Source organism: Arvicanthis niloticus, chromosome 14, assembly GCF_011762505.2.
Source record: "Arvicanthis niloticus isolate mArvNil1 chromosome 14, mArvNil1.pat.X, whole genome shotgun sequence".
Taxonomy (NCBI): Eukaryota; Metazoa; Chordata; class Mammalia; order Rodentia; family Muridae; genus Arvicanthis; species Arvicanthis niloticus.
In genome coordinates, this window is record NC_047671.1 from 339,727 (window position 1) to 345,757 (window position 6,031).

At 38.4% G+C, this 6,031-nt stretch overlaps 1 non-coding gene across 1 annotated transcript; it reads right to left on the reverse strand.

Annotated features, from left to right (window-relative positions):
* Positions 1-5,125: 5,125 nt before the first annotated feature.
* LOC117720278 (U7 small nuclear RNA) lies at positions 5,126-5,190 on the reverse strand. The gene has a single exon (XR_004608293.1). It is a non-coding gene; the product is annotated as a U7 small nuclear RNA (small nuclear RNA).
* Positions 5,191-6,031: the final 841 nt, after the last annotated feature.

Below are 6,031 nucleotides of genomic sequence, written 5' to 3' on the forward strand. Positions count from 1 at the left end.
TCTCAACTGATGAATACTGAATGCCTGAGAAACACGTAAAGAAATGTTCAACATCTTTAATCATCAGGGAAATGCAAATCAAAACAAACCTGAAATTCCACCTCACACCAGTCAGAATGGCTAAGATAAAAAACTCAGGTGATAGCAGATGCTGGCAAGGATGTGGAGAAAGAGAAACACTCCTCTATTGTTAGTGGGATTGCAAGCTGGTACAACCACTCTGGAAATCAGTCTGGCAATTCCTCAGAAGATTGCACATAATAGTACCTGAGGACCCAGCTTTACCACTCCTGGGCATATACCCAAAGGTGCACCAACATATAATAAGGACATATGCTCTACTGTGTTAATAGCAGCCTCATTTATAATAGCCAGAAGCTGGAAAGAACCTAGATGTCCTTCAACATAGGAATGGATACAGAAAGTGTGGTACATTTTCACAATAGAGTATTTACTTGGCTATTAAAAACAATGAATTAATGAAATTCTTATGCAAATGGATAAAACTGGAAAATACTTTTCCGAGTAAGCTAACTCAATCACAAAAGAACACACATAGTATGCATTCACTGATAAGTGGATTATTAGCCCAAAAGCTTGCAATACCTAAGATACAATTCTCAGACCACATGAAGCTCAAAAAGAAGGAAGAACAAAGTGTGGATACTTAGGTTCTTTTTAGAAGAGGGGACAAAATCCCACCATGTGAGGAAATACGCAGACAAAGTTCATAGGAGAGACTGAAGGAAAGGTCATTCAGCAACTGCCCTACCTGGGGATCCATCCCATATACAGTTACACCCAGATACTATTGTGGAAGCCAAGAAGTACATGCTGACTAGAGCCTGATATAGCTGTCTCCTGAGAGGCTCTGCCAGAATCTGACAGATACAGAGGTGGATGCTTGCAGCCAACCATTGAACTGAGCATAGGGTTCCCAATAGAGGAGTTAGAGAAAGGACCAAAGGAGCTGAATTGATTTGTAACCCCATAGGAAGAACAACAATATCAATCATCCAGACCTCCGTCCCCCTCCCCCCAGAGTGCCCAGGGACTAAACCACCAACCAAAGTGTACATGTGGGAGGATCCATGTCTCTAGACTCATATGTAGCACAGGATGGCCTGGTCGTATATCAATGGGAGGAGAGGCCTTTGTTCCTGTGAAGGCTCGATGCTCCAGTGTAGGGGAATGTCAGGATGGGGAAGCAGGAGTGGGTGAGTGGGTGGGGGCACACCTCATAGAAGCAGGGGGAGGGGGAATGCAATAGGAGATTTCTGGGGGAAAACCAGGAATGGGGATAACATTTGAAATGTAAATAAAGAAAACATCTAATAAAAAAAAACCAGAATGAAAAACCAAAAGCAAACCCAAACCAAACCAGTTCTCAAAGAGACAACAGTCAAACAAGAAAATATTGTCAAGTCTGTACGTTGTTCTAAATTTTATGTATTTATATATTTAGAAAAACAAACAAACAAACAAAAAACAGATAATGGAATGGCTATGGCAGTCATACATTTGAGACTTTTTAGCAGCAATTTAACATTACCCATATTACGGGGATTCCTTATAATTGTCAAGGACAAGAGACTGTGCAATGGGCCCATGGAAATTTAAAACAATATCTCCATAAAATAAAAAGGGGGAGATATACCCCTGCACACTACAAATTTATTTAAATCATGTTCTTTTTATTTTTTATTTTAAAAATTTTTTAAATTTTAAAAATTTGGATGCCAAGGAACTTTCTGCTGAGTGTCTATGGTGCTCAACAACTAGGCATACTTATGCATAGGTGAAAGGGAAGGATCCACTTACTGGCATAAGGCATGATTTTGATCAAGTATTAAATATGGGGAAGAGGGCATGTTTGTGTTTTTTCTGCAGGATGCTGATGGAGCATGGTGGCCACCAGAGTGATGGGTGAGACATGAGGATGCAGGACAAAGAATGATGCTGGCCTGTGAGCTTGCTGAGTGCCCTGATAATGGTGACTGGGAAGCTGTATTAAGTTCCCAACCCACCATTGCTTACCTATATCCCTGATGGGACAAGCTGCCTTGCTTCAAGTTCTTGGCCTTGTGGAACAGAGAATCAAAAAGAGAAGTTATAATGACTCTTGTATTGTTATTAAATGTGACCAGTTATTCAGACTTAATCATGGACTGGTCTAGAAATCAACCCAATATTGGAAATAACAGTCTTCATTTGGAAGGCTAGTTTTGGACATTTTCAGAGACATATATGGAAATTAGCTGCAGTTCTCTATAATGTTAGGTTAGGAAGAGATAAAGTTGGGGCAGAATCTGGATTTAAAACAAGTGTTTAGCACATGTGTTAAGGCTTTTTAATTGTCAAGTTAAAATACTTTTGTTTCTTCTACAGTATTTAATGTAAGTTGGATTGATTGCACTCCTTCTAATTGTGTTTGTGCTTTGAAATCCTGCATGTCAGTTATGGAGTTCTATCAACCAGCTTTTGTTTTAGTGCCCTGAGTATCACAGAACCTTGGTATTCTAAAAATAGCTTGCAAGTACTGGAAGAAGTGAGTCAGGCTTTAAGCAGAAGCAAGAGGGTAGTGGGCTTGATTATTGCTGGTATAGCAGCTTTAATTATATTAATTGCTAGCACCACTGCATCCTCAATTGCTGTGCAACAAAAAGTTATGACAGCTACTTTTGTTAATCATTTAGCAAAAAATGTTACTAATGTGTTGAATATACCAGAGGATTTATATAGGCATTTGGAAGAACAGATTGATGCTCTTTATTTTATTCAAATTACTGGAAGGAGGTTCAGAATTTAAGGATAAGGAACCATCTTGAGTGCTGTGCCAAATACCACTGAATTCATGTTAGTTCTAAAATTTACAGTGGTAGTCATTATAATTAGGAAGAAGTTTAATGACACCTGCAGTCTATGTGGCATAATTCTAACACCTCTCTCAAAGTTTTAATGATACATAGGGAGCTTATGAATTTCAAGAATGCTGCTTTGCTGAGCGTTGATGTGGTAGATACTGCCAATAAAATTACCCATGGCCTGAGGTCAATATTTCTCTTTTGGTCAAGCATCAAAGATAGCAAATATAGCTTGATCATGCTAGCCCTTTTGTCCTGGAAATAATTTTATTCCTGCCCATCGTGTTAAAGCTTTTCTTTAACAACATCAACATGTTGGCAGTGAAAGTACATGGCTTGAACCTGAAAATGGACCCCAGACAGAGTTATTAAATTAACAGGCTGGCAAGCCAAGGATGAGTAAGATTCTGCACAGAGCCTTACCCACCTAAGACAGAAGTGCATTGCTTTTGATAATGCATACTTCACGATGGGTAAGGAAGGCATTCTTGTCAGAATGACCTAAGACAGGCTTAGTCTTGTTAATGAAATAAAAAAGGGGGAGAGGTGGAGAGCCTTTTGGGCTGCTTGGCAAGAAGCTGACATGGGTCAAGGACAAGGAAATGGGCTGCTTGGCAGTAGTATGACATTGACCAAGGACAAGAAAGTGGGCTTCAGGCAGGGAGCAGACATTAGGCTAGAAAAAAGATGTATATTCAGGCAGAAATCTAAATATTATCCTCTCCCACTGATGCCCAACAAGTCCATCCTCCTCTACAAATACATCTAGAGACATCTGTCCCTCCATGTGTGTTCCCAGGCTAGCTGTTTAGACCCAGGAAGCTCTGGTTGGTTGGTATTTTTGCTCTTCCCATGGGGCCACAAGTCCCTTCAACTTTTTCAGTCTTCTCTCTAACTCCTCTTTTGGGAACCTTGTGATCAATTTGATAGTTAGCTGTGAGCATACACATCTGTATATGTCAAGCTCTGGCAGTCTCTCTGAGGAGACAGGTATATCAGGCTCTTGTCAGCATGCACTTCTGGACAACCACAACGGTGTTTTCATATGGTGATCTCATCAATTATGTTTTAGATTTTTATATTAATATTGAAAACACTTCCAATTTTTATATTATTATTTTGTATCCTGCGTTTACATAATTTATTTATAAGTTCTGGGAAGCTTATATTAAGTTCTTTTGAATTTTTGCATTTACCACACCATAAAAGCAAAGATGTACTTATTTCTTCTTTTTCAATTTAGGTACAACTTAATTCTTTTGTCTAATTTCTTTGTCTAGCATTTCAAGTCGTGTGCAACATTTAAGTGACAAAGTCATTCTTAGAAGTTTACTTCATTCACTGTGCTACTTGTGGTTCTTTAAAAAAATGACCTTCAGGATGTTGTTTTAATTTATATACTTCTGTGTATGTTATGGATAAGTTCCTTTGGCTTTGCATTTTTATAATATTCAAGATGTGTGCATGTACATGTGTAGATACCCATGTGTGTTTATGTGTGTAAAGTCCACAGCTGAAGTTAGTTGTTCTCATCAGAACTCTCTACCTTATACTTGGAGGTTGCATCTCTCACTGAAAGAAGAGCTTTGGTTGTTTAGCTAACCAGCTTGCCACAGGTATCCAAGTATCTGTTTCCTGAGTTTTGGTACCATAATCAGACTGCCACATTCATCATCCTTTTCTTGGTTACTAGGGATCCAGATTCTCTAGTCATTACATTCACCTCTCACGTCAAAGCCATTTCCTTAAAACTTTATGTACATTTTGTTTAAAGATTTCATCATGAATATTTTTCTAATATTTGTTAACTGCCTTCTAAGAATTTATTCATATACTCATAATGGTTGAACTATGAACGTAGAAATATTTTTTTTCCAAATGCCATACCTAACTTTGACTTGTGCCAAGGACCAGACTTGGCTTGGAGAGGTGGTTCTGAGGAAGGAGTGTTTGGGAGCACTAGATTCTAAGTCATCTGTGGATACAACCTGACAGCTGTGTTTTCTGCTCAAGATGGCTCTCCAGACTCTCTGTAGACAGTTCTTGGCTCTGTAGTCAGCTTGCAATAGCTTTCTGCTTGAGACAGCTCTCTGTTAGAGACATATCTTTTATGGAAAAAAAATATATCTAACATTTCTCTGGATGGCTCATGGGTTTTTCTGACCAAAGTCAGAAAAGCTGCTAGAAAATAATCCTTGAATTTTTCTGACTAAAGTCAGAGAAGCTACTCAAAAAAAAAAAAAAAAAATCTAAAGGAGTTTTTAGGTTTTCTGAACAAAATCAGAAATCCTGCTAGAAAAAAATTGTAAAAGAGCTGTGTTCACTCTCTAAGCAGTTCTCTCTGGGTAGCTCTCTCTTATAGATCAAAGCCCAGTCTTTATTTACACATTAATTCAATCATTCACTTCCCTTTTGATTATCCCAAGAATCATCATTTAATGACCTTAGCTCCTTGATTCTTAGAAAAAGAATGCAAGTACATCCATTTTGTTTAAACATTGCAAATAAATTCAGAGATCTGCCAGCCTTTGTAATCACATATAAATTTAGCTGGGTGGAAACCTGTCCTGTGATCACCACTCCCTAAATCTCTTTATCATCTTCCTTAATATCTTTCTGACAATCTGGCTCATAGTGCAGCTGCCTCTGTTCTTTTAGGTTCATGAAGCCCTTCATATAATTCTTGTTGCATCCTTAGTTGAGAAATACTTTCTACATGTTTTTGAACTCATGTTTTTAGAGCTCTTTTCACAGCTTTAAGGGCTGTCCTGAAGATCACAGAATTTACTTTTTTTCCCCTGAGGAACACTGGACACACCCTTGCCTCCAGGACTTGTGCTGTTTCTAATTATCAAGGCGTCATTTACCTTGGCACGGAGGCCTTTCCCTGTGGGAGGAACATGAAAATAAGCTCGTTATTATACAGACAATCCTTATGCCTACTGACATTCCCACTAGCTCTGCTCTAGAGGCAGGAACTGTGCACACTATCCCATTCACATGGCTATGCAGGACCCAGCAGACTTTTTGAATGCTTTTTTATAAAATTTAAATATTCAGTAATAGGATTTTCAAGTTATTTAATCATTTTGTCTCAAAGGAAACATACATAAGACGAAATGTTTTCACATTCCATATATATGTAATTCATAAGCAAAACTCCACTG